This window comes from Peromyscus californicus, unplaced genomic scaffold (genome assembly GCF_007827085.1).
Source record: "Peromyscus californicus insignis strain IS unplaced genomic scaffold, ASM782708v3 Scaffold_2__1_contigs__length_46816999, whole genome shotgun sequence".
NCBI classification, from domain to species: domain Eukaryota; kingdom Metazoa; phylum Chordata; class Mammalia; order Rodentia; family Cricetidae; genus Peromyscus; species Peromyscus californicus.
In genome coordinates, this window is record NW_026294540.1 from 22,156,657 (window position 1) to 22,170,750 (window position 14,094).

At 46.1% G+C, this 14,094-nt stretch overlaps 1 protein-coding gene across 3 annotated transcripts in view; it reads right to left on the minus strand.

Moving 5' to 3' along the window:
• Positions 1–14,094, minus strand: part of Auts2 (activator of transcription and developmental regulator AUTS2) — a 1,133,997-nt gene that overhangs the window by 450,787 nt on the left and 669,116 nt on the right. The gene's annotated exons all lie outside the window — the stretch shown is intronic.

Sequence of the window (14,094 nt, forward strand, 5' to 3'; positions counted from 1 at the left end):
CAGCGAGTCTCAGGGATCCACTGATGTCTGCCTCCACAGCACTGGGCTTACAGTCCACCATAATTCCCTGCTTTAAAAAAAGAAAAGGATAATGGGAACAGAACGGAATTCCTGATGCTTGCAAGGGAAGGGGAGCACTTTCCTCACTGACCTGTCTCCCCAGCCTTTACCTCAACTATTACAATGAATAAACTGACATACTACTTTAGAAAACAAACTGGAGAGACATACCCAGAACCCCAAATGTATACAGATTTAAACCCAGAAAGTACGGGTTCTCTGCAATAAGATAACTGTGTATATATAAAAAAAAAAAAGTCTATGGCTGATTAACAGATTCTAATGTAATCATTGTTAGCAATGTTGTTTCTGTTTTTAACATGCTGAAGAGATGGATCCAGTGGAACAACCTGGTGGAGAGAGGTGGTAAAAACCAAACATAAAAGGTAAGAGGTGGCCAGGAGGTGGTGGCGTACGCCTTTAATCCCAGCACTTGGGAGGCAGAGGCAGGCGGATCTACAGAGGCTAGCCTGGTCTACAGAGTGAATTCCAGGACAGGCACTAAAACTACACAGAGAAACTATGTCTTGAAAAAACCAAAACACCCCCCCCCCCCAAAAAAAAGGTAAGAAGTGGCCGGACTAACGGGCCAGATGTAGAGAAACAGTCCAGAGCCAAACCCGACACATCAGGAGAGTCAGAGAAGAGACTCATTCACCTTGGAGGGACATCACAAACCTTTTTGTTGTTGCTGTTCTTCAACACTGATTTCTTTCCTACCTTGACTTGAAGGTGTGAAACAGACAGACTACATGGAAAGCCTTGGGATCTCGGGTAGAAGACACAGTAGTCACTACTGAATATGGCTGACAGACACCTGCTTCCAGAGCCTCTACAATGCATCCTCACCCAGGCCTATGCTTACATTTTTTCAATGCTGACGTGTTTTCAATGCTGACGTATTTCACCAATGATGACTCTCACTGATGCTCACCTGTGCCTATGCTGACCCTCGCCAATGCTTATCTGCATCTATGCTGACCGTGCTCACCAATGCTTACCTGTGCCTATGCTGACCCTCGCCAATGCTCGCCTGCATCTATGCTGACCGTGCTCACCAATGCTCACCTACACCTATGCTGACCCTCACAATGCTGACCCTCACCTAGGCTGACCCTCACCTATGCTGACTGTCACCAATGCTGACTGTCACCAATGCTGACACCTCACCAATGCTCACCTACACCTATGCTGACCCTCACCTATGCTGACTCTCACCAATGCTGACTGTCACCAACGCTGACACCTCACCAATGCTCACCTGCACCTATGCTGACCATGCTTACCGATGCTCACCTGCACCTATGCTGACCATGCTTACCGATGCTCACCTGCACCTATGCTGACCCTCACCGAGGCTGACTCTCACCAACGATGACCCCTCACTGATGCTCACCTACACCTATGCTGACCTTCAGTGATACTAACCCTCACTGATGCCAACCCTCAGACTTTTCTAAGTTCTCACCCAAAAGTTTAACTTCTCCCTTTGAAGTCTCTTCTGTGGATGCTGTCCAAATCTTCCACATGCTTTCCCAGACACCCTGGACTCTCACTGCTTCTCTGAAGATGCCACCCTCCGTACAGCTGCAGACTGACCTCCATGCCTAACTTGAAAGGCTGGGGTTTCTCTCCCCTCCTCTGAAGGACTTACAACTCTGTAAGGATTTACAACTTGGTGACAGGCTGATTTTTTTTTTTTTCAAAATAGAATAAAGTGGTCCTTAAGCTTGAAAGAAAGAAGATAGACAAAGGTTTCCCTAAATTTCACAATGACCTCGCAAGGTTTTGCCTCTAACCAGTCTCCGAGAGAGACAGTAGCTGCTGGCTATCAGATCGCTTGTGTCTAAATATCAAGCACAGCCATGATATCCTTTAATAGTTAATCCTCCAACATGCAATTAGGCATTCGAACGACAATCAAATCCATGACTGTATCTCATGTTTGCCTTCCCTTTCAAGGCCTCTACTAGAGGGGCACTTACTCTGTCAAATCTGCTATAGTAATCAAAACATTGAAATTACTTCTTTCCACACTAAATATACTGGAACTGGTTGTTTGATTAAATGTAGAGCAGAGAGTGCAATTTGCTAAATTACAAGTATTCTGAACATGTAAATATAGTTTAATTACTGCAATTAAAGAAGATTACTGGAGATTGGCAGATGGGAATGTAATGCTGTTTTAATTAGAGTTTTTAATGCACTGTAACATAAGCATAATATTAACCCTTTATCCTAGAAGAGGTGGCTGGTCTTTGAAAAATTAGTATTTAAAAATGTATTAGAGCAAGTGTTTCACAACAAGGCCTACATTGGGCCACACTCTTTCAGGAGACGTCCGCAGAGGACAGACGCAGCTTCTGAGTGTTAGTCAACAGAGGCAGAGAGCGAGGTGTGGGGAACCGATCTTCACAACTCCACTAGGCAGCGCAACTGCTGATATCCCACAAGTAAAGGCACACGGGGAGGTGTGCACACAACCACTCAACTGTTCTCGTAACAGCAGAACACTGGAATGGCTCACTGGTAGAACATCCCCTTAGCATGTACGAGGCCCTGGGGTTAGTCCTGAGACTGGGGGACAGTAGAATTGTGGGCTGGGAAATGGCTTCATCAGTAAAGCACACAAGCATGAGAAGAAAATGGAAGAGGAGACCTGAGGTTGACCTCTGGCCTATGCATGCACGCGCACACATGAGCATGCTCACTGCACACACACATACCTGTATATCTGAACACACAAACACACACACACACACACACACACACACACACACACACACACACACACACACACACAGCAAAATACTGCATACGATGCAGCTGATGAGATACTGCAGCAGGTAAGAATGCTTACCACCAAACCCAATAACCGGTGTTTACTCCCTGGAACTCACCTGGTGGAAGAATCAATTCCCGCAAGCTGTCCTCTGGCTCCACACAAGCGTATGTGCATGGATACATGCACACACACACACACACACACACACACACACACACAAACACACACACACACACTAAATAAATGTAAATTTTTTGAACATTTTCAGGAGAAGACTTCCAGAAGGGTAAAGGGCCTTCTGGAAGCTACAATAAAGGATTTCCCAGAATCCGTGCTCATCAAACACACAAATAGTAAGTGTTTCCAAAATGCAGTTTTTAAAGTGCATTTATTCACCTTTGGAGAAATTGCAGCAGAGACCCAGCCAACCCTCTACGGGGAGGAGGCGACATCATTCTCCCTCCAGAACAGCATACCTCCATAAAAGTAATATTCCAGAATGGAAAGAACAATCTCTGTCATCTTGAAAGCTATCACTTGCAACATTTTATCCATTTAAGTCAATAGCCTATTAGAAATTCTAATTGAAAGTTCAATAGTCTGCTTGCAGCCTTACAATAGAGGTTGCCTTTCGGAAAGCCATTTAAAGTCTTAATCTCTTTATCATTTGGTATTTTGAAGCCTAACTTTGTTCTTGTTAGGCAGATCAATGGTATTAATTTACAAAATGGGGGAAAATGTCACCCTTCATCCTTTAAGTCTGAGCACTGGGAAGAGCCGTACAAACGAATCTGATCACCGCCTTCCCATATTAGCAAGAGGTGCCCTGGGACGCTTGACCTACAAATTTTAATTACTGCATGAAAAATTCAGTTTCTGGAGAGGAAGGGAGCCTTTAGGAAAAGCGGAGGTCTGCCCTGTGTGTGTGTCTGCAGAGTTTTAAGTTTCCAGGGCTGGGTTTCTGCATCAGTCCCTGAGGCCGCCATCAATGAAACAGGTTGGCTGTATTGAAGAGTGAGCCACAAATCTTAAAAACAAAGCAAGACCAATACGGTGACACCATGGCAGATGAGTAGAGCCATGGAAGGGAGAATGTTAATCATCTAACGAGCCAAGACAGACTGATGGGCTGTACATGGGCTTAACAAATATGTGACTATAAAGCTAATGAAGGGGACCAAGGAGATGGCTTGGTCACTTATGTGTTTGTTCCACAAGCATAAGACCCCGAGTGTGATCTCTAGTATCCACATGAAAGTTAGGCATGATGGTATATGCCTGCGACCCCAGCACTGGGGTAGGGTGGACACAAGAATCCTGTGTGAGCAGACACCCGATGTAAGGGTATTTGAGTTGGCTGTTGTGTTTTTTTTTTTTTGGTTTTTTCGAGACAGGGTTTCTCTGTGTAGCTTTGCGCCTTTCCTGGAACTCGCTTTGGAGACCAGGCTGACCTCGAACTCACAGAGATCCGCCTGGCTCTGCCTCCCGAGTGCTGGGATTAAAGGCGTGCGCCACCACCGCCCGGCTGGCTGTTGTGTTTTATGCGGCTATTTCTTCACTGTTAATGTTGATATTTTCTTTTTAAAGTAATTAACACACACCAATTTCTCAAGTGTCAACAAACAAATACTAAGAAGAGGAGGAGGAAAGGGAGGAAGAGGGGGAGAAGGATGAGGAGGATCTCACTTTGATGTTCTGTTACAAAACACTGTAAACCTTTTTTTACTAAGTTAGATCTGGTTTTGTAATGTTAAAAATTGGTGTTTGTTTACAAAATGTGAAGCTCTTAGGTTTTGGCTTTCTTGAAAAGAAAAGGAAGGAAAGCCACTGAGTCATTTATTTCTGAGCTTTGCAGCAATCAACGAGGTCCACGAATCAGCAGACCTTGGCTAATCACCTTACATATCCATACTTCATTTAACCGTGGATGTTTCCCTCCTGTGTATGAGGGTGAAAGGGACTCACAGCATGCCATGCACATCTGGCTTCCTCATCAGTACTGATGTGTGTGATGGTCCTGAGGAAACTGTTCTTGCAGCAATGTGTGCGTTGATGGTGCCATCAAAACCCTTGAGGTCAAATTGACCTTTGCTACCATGGTTGGAGACAGGCTGGCCTCAGATCTGCTATGGCCTCAAACTCCTCATCTTCCTGCTTCTACTTCCGAGGCACTGGGTTTACTGAAGTGAAAAACCATGCACATTGGATGTGGTGCTGGGTATAGAACTCAGGGCCTTGTGCTAAATTAGGCAAGCACTCTATTAACTGAGCTACCTCCAAAACCCTGCAAATCGCTTCTTGGTGACTGAATTCTATTCATCCTTTCCTTTCCTTTTTTCAATAGATACCCATGTTTTTCTTATGAGACACGCTGCTGTCACCTCCTAACACTGGCAGCCAGAACCGTGTGATGAAGTAGCCTAATCAAAAAGCCATTAGCATCTGTCCCAGGTTTTTGCAGAGTCCCGTACCTGTCTAAAATGCATTTCACTTAGTAGTTTAAGCTGGAACATCTTCACAAAGGACGAAGTCTCCTAGTGACAGAGTTAAACAGTATCATCTTTGATCTACTTAGCCAGTGACAGGGGTGGGCGGGTCCTTAGGCCATGATCTGCTCATTGTGGAAGCCTTTGGGAGGAGAGGGCTAACCAGAATGAGGAAGGGGAGGGTCGGAATGGAGCAGGCCTAAGGCCTCTGCAAGACGTATCATGCCATGAAGCCAGTCCCCGCACACACACAGTGGATCCAGCCTCTGTTGAGATTGTGGGAGCTGTCCCAGGGACACACACAACAAAATGAACGTCATAGACATGGAAAAGCATACATGTGTGCCATGGCAATGTCTGAGCAGCAGAATGCAACTCCCCTGGAGTGTGACATTTTCAAAGCCTGCACATCCTAACAGCTTGGAATCCTGAGACTCCCAAACAAGAACCCCTGAGGTTCCATCTGCCTTGCTGATGAGGTTCCAAGTGGCCGTCTGGAAGAGGGCTTGGCAGGACCACAGGAACCCTGAGGAGCTAGGGCTGTGTAGTTCAGTCTTCCCTCCGTGATAACCTGCAGCCGCCCTGACACTAGCTCTTGGCTTGTACCCAGGTCTGGCTTTGGGCACAGCTGGAAATCAAACACCTAAGAGAACCAGGTTGTTGCTTGATTTTGTGTTCACTTGTAAATTAAAAAAAAAAAAAATCAGAATTTGGGATGCAACTCAGTCGATAGTGCTTGCCAAGCGCGCACAAGGCCCTGGGCTTCACCCTCAGCACTGTATAAACGGAGCACAGTAGTACATACCTGTAATCCCCGGACTCGAGAGGCAGAGGCAGGGGATCAGAAGTTCAGTGTCATCTGGGGTTACACAGTACATACAAGGCCATGTGGGGTACATGAGGCCCTGTCAGAAACAGCAACACAATATATTTACTTACCCTAAAAGCATGTGGGGGTGTCAGAGAGATGCCTCTGCTGTTAAGAGTATTTATTGTTGCTTCAGAGGACTGGAGTTTGGTTCCCAGCATCCACAATGGTTGGCTCACAACTTTATGTAACTCTAGCTCCAGGGGAATCTAAAGCCCTCTTCTGTTACTCTGTAGACACCCACAAATACACATATAAACACATATACACGTAAATTAAAAAAATGTTTTCTTTTAAAAAGCATTTGGTCCTTTATTTTATGAGTCTAATTGTTAAATATCCTGTATGTTAGAATGTCCTCCTTAGGAACTATTTCCTGGAGTAAGAATTCTATAGTAGAGCCTACTATATCTAATCCTATAGTTGCTGAAGTACCAAGGACATGCAGTTGACTCGCATGTGCGAAACCAAGAGTCCATGGATCGAATTATAGGGTTTGGGGAGTCTTCCCTCTGTATCTGGAAAAGCCTGAAGTGGGCCTCCATGAGGCTGCAGAGTGAGCTAATTACCAAGTGTCTGTGTTTCAGAGTCATCGGGTATCAACGAGAACATGGAGCTGAGAAGGTACAAGAAGAAATGAAGAGGAAGGATGCCTGAGGTTCACACAACATCACACCAAGAATGTCCAAGGAGCAGGGGACACACACAAGAGAGTCTCGTGCAGAGGAGATGGCCCAGTGAATAAATGTACTTGCCATGACTCCATGAGCATCTGAGTTTGTATCCTCAACACCCATGTAAATGCTGGACGTATAGCACATACCTGTAATCCGTACTCCTAAGAAGAGATGGGAGTCAGTGACAGGAGAATTCCAGAAGTTTATGGGCCAGGTATCCTGGCACAAACAGTAGGAAACTACAACACACATAGCTGTCTTAAAGCAGGGTGGAAGGCACCTTAGAGTATCCTCTGACCTCTATCCATGCCCCTCCATGCCAACTTCCAAAAGATTCTTTCAATTAAGTCACTTAGGCCAAACTCACCTTTTCTGAATATTAAGAGACACGGGCAATGCTCAGGACCTACAAAACACATACATCCCTAGGTGCAGACAAACTAGCCGCATGTTTTGCTCTGAATGGAAAAGTATCAGAAGAAAGTTCTAAGGATATAAAACATTTTGGAAAAAAAAAAATCACGAGTTATCTTCTGCCATCCTCTAAATACTCAGGTGCCCCCTCCGTGGGAGAAGAACTGCTCCCAGGGCAATTTTCTCTGGAAGAACAAATCTGTGTAGTGCCATACATGACGGATGTTCTTCATTTCTTTTCCTACCATAACGAGCTCCCCCAAAACTCATGCAAAAGGCCGACAGATAAGCATTCTGAGGAAAGCCAAGCTCCTGGGGATATTCAGAAGGCAGTGCCCATTAGACAAAGGGGCAGAGTGGTACTCCCTGGAGGAGTAGAGGCACAGAACTGGTGGCATACGGGCTCCAAGCGGGAACCCACACATGTCCTGTTACCCTAACCATGGAATGCGCAGCCTGCTTTCAACCCATAGTTACCCGATTGTGTTTCTAGAGTTATGAATGAGCGCTGGGGTGGATTCAAAGGTCTCCATCAGCTGATGGTATCTAAAGACTCAACACCTCCTTGCTGCCGTTGTTCGAATACACACACTCATTTACGTTTTGTCAAGGGAGCCCACGAGCACACCTGTAACTCTAGCACTCAGGAAGTGGAGGTGGGAAGATTAGGAGTTCAAGGCCACCTTGGGCTACAAGGGGAAGTTGAGGACAACCTGGGCTACATGGGACCCTGTATCACAAACACCAAATAGGGATAAAATTTCTACTCTTCCTTAAAGAAGTGACTTAAACGAAATAGATCTCGCCTCTTAGAAGTGGCCATGGGCATTGCATTTGAGTAAATGAGAGACAGGCAGAAAACGTGCACTGCCTGGACCTGCACGCTCTTCTGGCCAGCCTGAGTGAGTGCAACAGGGCTGGTCCTGGTGTCCACTTCTTTTGTGTCTCTACTCCTCGGAATTCTGGAGAAGAGGAAGCAGCAGCTGTAGCAGTACTGAGAGATGGGACTTTCTAGAGAGTTCACCCAGGCTCCATAGGTGTGTATGTACAGTGGGAAGTTTGGAGATCAAAGGGACCCAGAACTGGGAGGGCAGAGAACAGAGCTTTGAGACAGCTGGAGAGTGGTTGCTTGTAGAGAAGGGAAGAGGCCAATCAATCCCACAGGGGACTGGCTGGGAGGAGGGGTTTACAGAAAAGGCAGCTGAGGAAAGCAGCAATCAGACCCTCTAGAGAACCTGGAGAGGCAATCACCAGGCTTTGCAGAGAATGCATCAGCGGCCTCTAGGGGGGTTCCTTCAAAGGGCTCTTTCAGGAACATTCTGGGGCTGATTGCCTCTGACGCTGGGCTGACCTTGATGCAAACTAGCAGGGAAAAAAGAAGGGTAGGGGAGATGGGGAGGGAGAGAGACAGACAGACGGACACAGAGACACAGACAGACAGACAGACAGACAGACACACACACACACACACACACACACACACACACACACACACACACAGGGTTTGGGGGAGGCTGAAGATTTCAGCGACTAAATGAATCCAACACAAGCCATGTGCATACTAAAAGCCACCAAGAGAGATGCCTCTGAGAACAGAAGTACAGGGTGTGGGCTGAGGCAGTGGGATGCGAGCAGGGCTCAGGGAGGGGACCTTTTTCTCCACCTCAGGGTGCCACAGGCCTAGTGCTGCAGCAGTTTGACAGCTCTGTGCTCCCATTCTCATTTGGCTTCATGGGCCTCTGAGTTGTCTATCTATAATGTCCAGAGTCAACCAGCAATTTTCTGTGTGTGGAAGAGGGGAGACCGACATTCAGGACTCTGACTTATGAGTCTTACGTTTTCCAATCAATTGTGTGTAAGGTTTCGGCTACTCTTTCACTCTCATTCTGAGCAAACACTCTAACCAAAAGAGACTTGGAGAAAACAGAATTTATTTGGTTTACACTTCTAAGCCATCGCCCACCACAGAAGAAAGCCAGGGTAAGTACCTGAGGCAGGAACCTGGAGACAGGAACCATGGAGGAATTGCTTGCTGGCTCCTTCAATGGCTCAGGCCCAGGCTCACACTCAGCTAGCTTCCTTATACAGGGTAGGAGCAGGCCAGGAATGATGCTGCTTAAGGTAGAATGGGTCCTCCTGCATCAATTATCAATCAAGATTGATAATTGCCCAGCCAAGGCATGGCCACAGACCAATCTGATCTAGGCAATTCCTCAATGGCGGCTTCCCTCTCGGGCAACTCACAGCTCTATTTCTTATCATTCCCCAACATTTTCTCATCTACCTTTGGAATATACTATCTTTAAGAAGACTTGGTTCAGCTAGGCCTGGGAGTTCAGGGATACATTCTAGTACCTTGGGAGGAAGAAGCTGGAGGATTCTAAGTTGAAGGATAGATTGAGACACACAGAGCATCTTAAGAAGAAATTGGGGGAGGGAGAGGAGGATGAGGATGAGGAAGAAGAGAGAGGGAGGAAAAGGAGAAGAGGAAAATAAAAAGGAGAGGGAGAGGAGGAAAGGGGAAGACAGGAAGGAGTGGGTGAAGAGAAGGAGGAAGGGGAGAAAAAGAGGAGAAGAAGAGGAAGAGGAGGGAAGAGGAAGAAAGAGCAGGGAAAGGAGGGGAGGGGAAGAAAGGCATGATGCTGCTTTCTCTTGGCCATGTGATACAGTTAATAGCTCAGCTTGTCTTTAGTAAGACTTCCACACAGCATCTCCAGGGACCTCACAAAGTTCCCACGCAGAGTATCGAGCATGTTCTCACCCCACTGGGAGCTTGTAATTTCATGCACAGAAACACAGCAGCAAGGGTACTTGGAGGCAAGCACAGCACATGCTTCTCAGTAAGTACAGAAGTATTTTCAGGGCCAGTTGTGCGAGGTGTTTGATCCCCTATGTTAATTTCACTAGTATATTTCTGTACTATGGATCTGTAAAACCCATAGAAACGAAGACTTTCAACATCTTAGAGTAAACAGAACTGTATCTAGCACAATCAGACTCCTTTCCAAAGCTACATTACACATGGTTCCTCAGGACGACTGCCCAGTGGTCACAGTCTTTGCATACCCCCTTGCTAATACTTCTGTACAAGTCTAAGACAGGTGAGCTGTAGGCACCACCATTTAGCAACCTGGGTCTCCATTCAGCTAGGGCTACATACACAACGCTTTCCCAACAACACATTTAGCCACCTTGGGCCTCACCTGCATTCAGCTGCTTGGACATCTCCAAACAAAGCAATTGGGTCACTCTGATCTCTAGCTCCCTAGCAATCATTAGCAACTTCCCCTTTGCAGCCAAACACATCCAGAAGCATTTCCTGCAACTAGTGACATTAGGTCGATCTGGTCTAGAAGGGTCCTGGGCGCACGCACAGTAAGGCAGCCTAGGTCCTCAAAATAACTTACAGGGGATAATCCCTATTTATTACCTTTTGCCTACACTGATTAGGTATTGTGAAATTTGGTTTAAAATGTTAACTTGCCAGTACTTAAAACAGCCTCAACAGAAGAACTGTCTGGATCAGGTTGGTTTGTGGGCATCTTGATGGGGGCTGTTAAGACTATTAATTGGTTTCAGAAGACCCAGTCCACTGTAGGCACCACCATTCCCTAGGCTGAGCCCTAAACTACATTAGGAATGATAAAGGCTACCTGAGCATGAGCAGCAAGCAGGCACCACAGGTATATTCCTTTCTCTGTGCTCTTGTCTATGGACATGGTGGGACTAGCTGCCTGAGACCCTGCCTCAATTTCCCTGCAACGGGCGGGGGACTGTAAACTAGACCTGTAAGCCAAATAAAGCCTCTCCTCTTCAAAGTGGCTTTTGGTCAGGATATTTTATCACAGCAACAGAAACGAAACTTAACAGGCACACATGTGATGAAAATCCGATGTATTGTTGAAAAGTACATAGGTATCAAACAAAGACTTACATACTCCCAGCCTATCAATCAAAGAACCACCCACAACTCAACTCCCCTTTTCTGAGGCCCACAAAGGGAACCCCTGGGAAGCAACCAGATGTTCTTGGGGGAAATCTCCCCCAGAGCCTGCTACTCCACAGTAGTTTATTATCCACTCTGTCCCTTTATTCTGTCTTTTTTTTTTTTTTTCCTTTAATAGAATCCTGTGTCACTTTTCTGTGTGTGCTTCTTTGAGTCTTTCAACAAGACTCCAAAGATCTGGAAACATTTGCTCCTGATAAGAGACTACTGGTAACAGGTCTTAGCTGAGGAAGCCAAGGCCTCTCCCCTTAGTTCCCAACTAAACCAATTGATTAACGGCCCCTCTTCCGTCTGAGGAGGTGGGAGATGGACAGTTTTGACTCTTATCCCCCAAGTGTATGCCGTAACTGCAGGACTTCCTTATTTGTGGCACACATTCACCTCTGTTTTGAGCTAAAGACTGTGGCTAAGTACTAGATATTGTCTTTCTTCTGTTGGACTACCTCCTTTGAGTTGGGAAACTGGGCCATTTTAACGCCATCAAGAGGATACATTCGATGACGTCACAGAACCATTCTCCTTCAGAAGGCACTGCCATCTGGCCCGAGACGTTAAAGAAACACAGCTCTGCTATAGTGCAGCTAATGAAACTAAACGTGGTATAGATGCACATCATACACAGAATTCACATTCAGTTATCTGAAAGCATGTTTTCCTCATTGAAAAACGAACTATGTGGCTTAAGAAACTCGGACGATATTGTGCTTGGCTGGCTTTCCTAACAGCGGAGGTGATTATTCACATCTAGGTCGACCAGGGGAGTCTCCTTTCCAGCGCACCACAGTGTATCCACCCCCTTTAACTCGTCTACAAACCCTGAAGCCTTTCAGCGCCGTCTCCTCTGAGAGACCTGATTCTCTGAGTCCCCCAAAGCTCTTCGTTCCGACTCCACATGTGCAGCTGTCTTCATCACCAAACCTCTCAATCTCCCAATTCCACTTCCCCAGTGTGTCAGGCTTGAATCAGGACATGAACGTCAACGGACACGAACAGACACCCAAAGCACATTAGTGTCAATACTGTCTCTACCCTTCCGCTCGCTTTGCTTGCTCTGACATCACCAGAGAAGCAAGCCGTCACAGCTCGGCTCTCTTGTACCTACAGACATCTGCTGTCCCTGTCAGCTCAGTCTTAATGGTGTCCCACTTTCCCCTGAGAAGTATCTTCTACTTGCAATTTCTGAAGGATTTCACTCAAACTCTGGTTTCCAAGGGGTCCCCAACTGGCTTAAACCAGAGGGCTGTTGCTGGAAGCCTTCATACAGAACCTGGGTTTGGGATCAAACCACAGGAAGGTGATTTGTGCAAAAACAAAACAAAATCCAAAATAGACTGGAGGATGAAGAGCAAAGTATTGGGGCTCTTCAGATGTGTGAAACTAGCAATCAGCAACCCTTGCCTCAGAATTATCTTCCATGGGTACAAACTATTGAGAACACCCACAAAATTGCTTCCTGTACCTTGGGATTTAGCCTCTCAGACTTCCTGGATGTGCAGGCTAGACCAATATCCACAATTTATGTCTTGCTTAGGCACAGGTCATTCTGTCTACATAGCCATTCTATAGCCTTCCATTGTTGCCCTGGTATCAGTACCTACCCTGCATGGTGTCCATCTGTCCATGATACGCCTTATGTTCATGAGCTATGCCTACAGGCTTGCAGAGTGAGATTGTAGAAGTACTAATGATAGCTACGGTTTACCATGCACTCCACATGAGACAACACTGGGTGGTTTTGCATATATTCTGGTTTCTTTTCCATTGCTTTTCAAAAATAACCTGACCAAAAGTAACTTAGGGCAGGACAGGGTTTATTTGGCTCATTCATTCAGCTTAGAACTCAAGCTTAAGAATGAAAGAATTAAACATGAGAAAGAGGAACGAGCCTCAGTCTCAGACCCCCAACCCCATAGCCTCAGCAGAGCAATAGAAAAGAGGAACAAGCACCAGTCCCAGACCCCCCAAACTGTTAGCCTCAGCAGAAATATTCTTGTGATGTTTCTTATGGCATCAGCAGAATAACCTTGTGACATTGTCTGGGTCTAGCAGAATATCCTGTGGCTATTCGAGGAAGAAAAACAGCCCCCATGGAAAGTCCCCACAGTTTTATCTCCCCTCCCCGGTACTGATTTTTAAACTAGCCAATTATGTATTGCCCCGAATGCTATGTTAATTTTGTGGGTTTTGCCTTTAAAAGATGCCTGCAATTATTGTTCGGGGCTCCTCTCACTGAATTGTGTAGGGGGGTCCGTTTGCGCAAACGATTTAAATAAAGCCTCATGTGATTGCAGCAACTGGTCTGGAGTCCGGGTTTCTGGGGCGCCCACCTGAGAGGATAGTGCCCTGAGTCTGGGGTCTATCAAGAAGATGCTATGGAGGAATGCTCCTGGTGGCTCTCACGGACTCTTGCTCAGCTAGCATTTGTATTGTGAATCATCTGCCTAAGGAATGGAGCTGCCTACAGTGGGCTGGGTCCTCCTTCAGCAATTAAAAATCAAGATAACTACCTAGAGACATGGCTATAGGGCAATCTGTTCTAGGCCATTTCTAAACTGTGTCAAGCTGACAATTAAGGCTACATACCTCTCATTTTTAAAATTAATGTGTGTGTGTGTGTGTGTGTGTGTGTGTGTGTGTGTGTCTGTGTGTGAAGAACATGCTGCAGCATGAGTATGAAAGTCAGAGAACAATTCTGTGGCAACAACTCTTTCCAAATTTCGTGGGTTTTGGTAACTGAACAAGTCCTCAGGTTTGCACGGCAAGTCCTTTCGGCCCTTTGAGCCAGCCCTCTCAGGTCT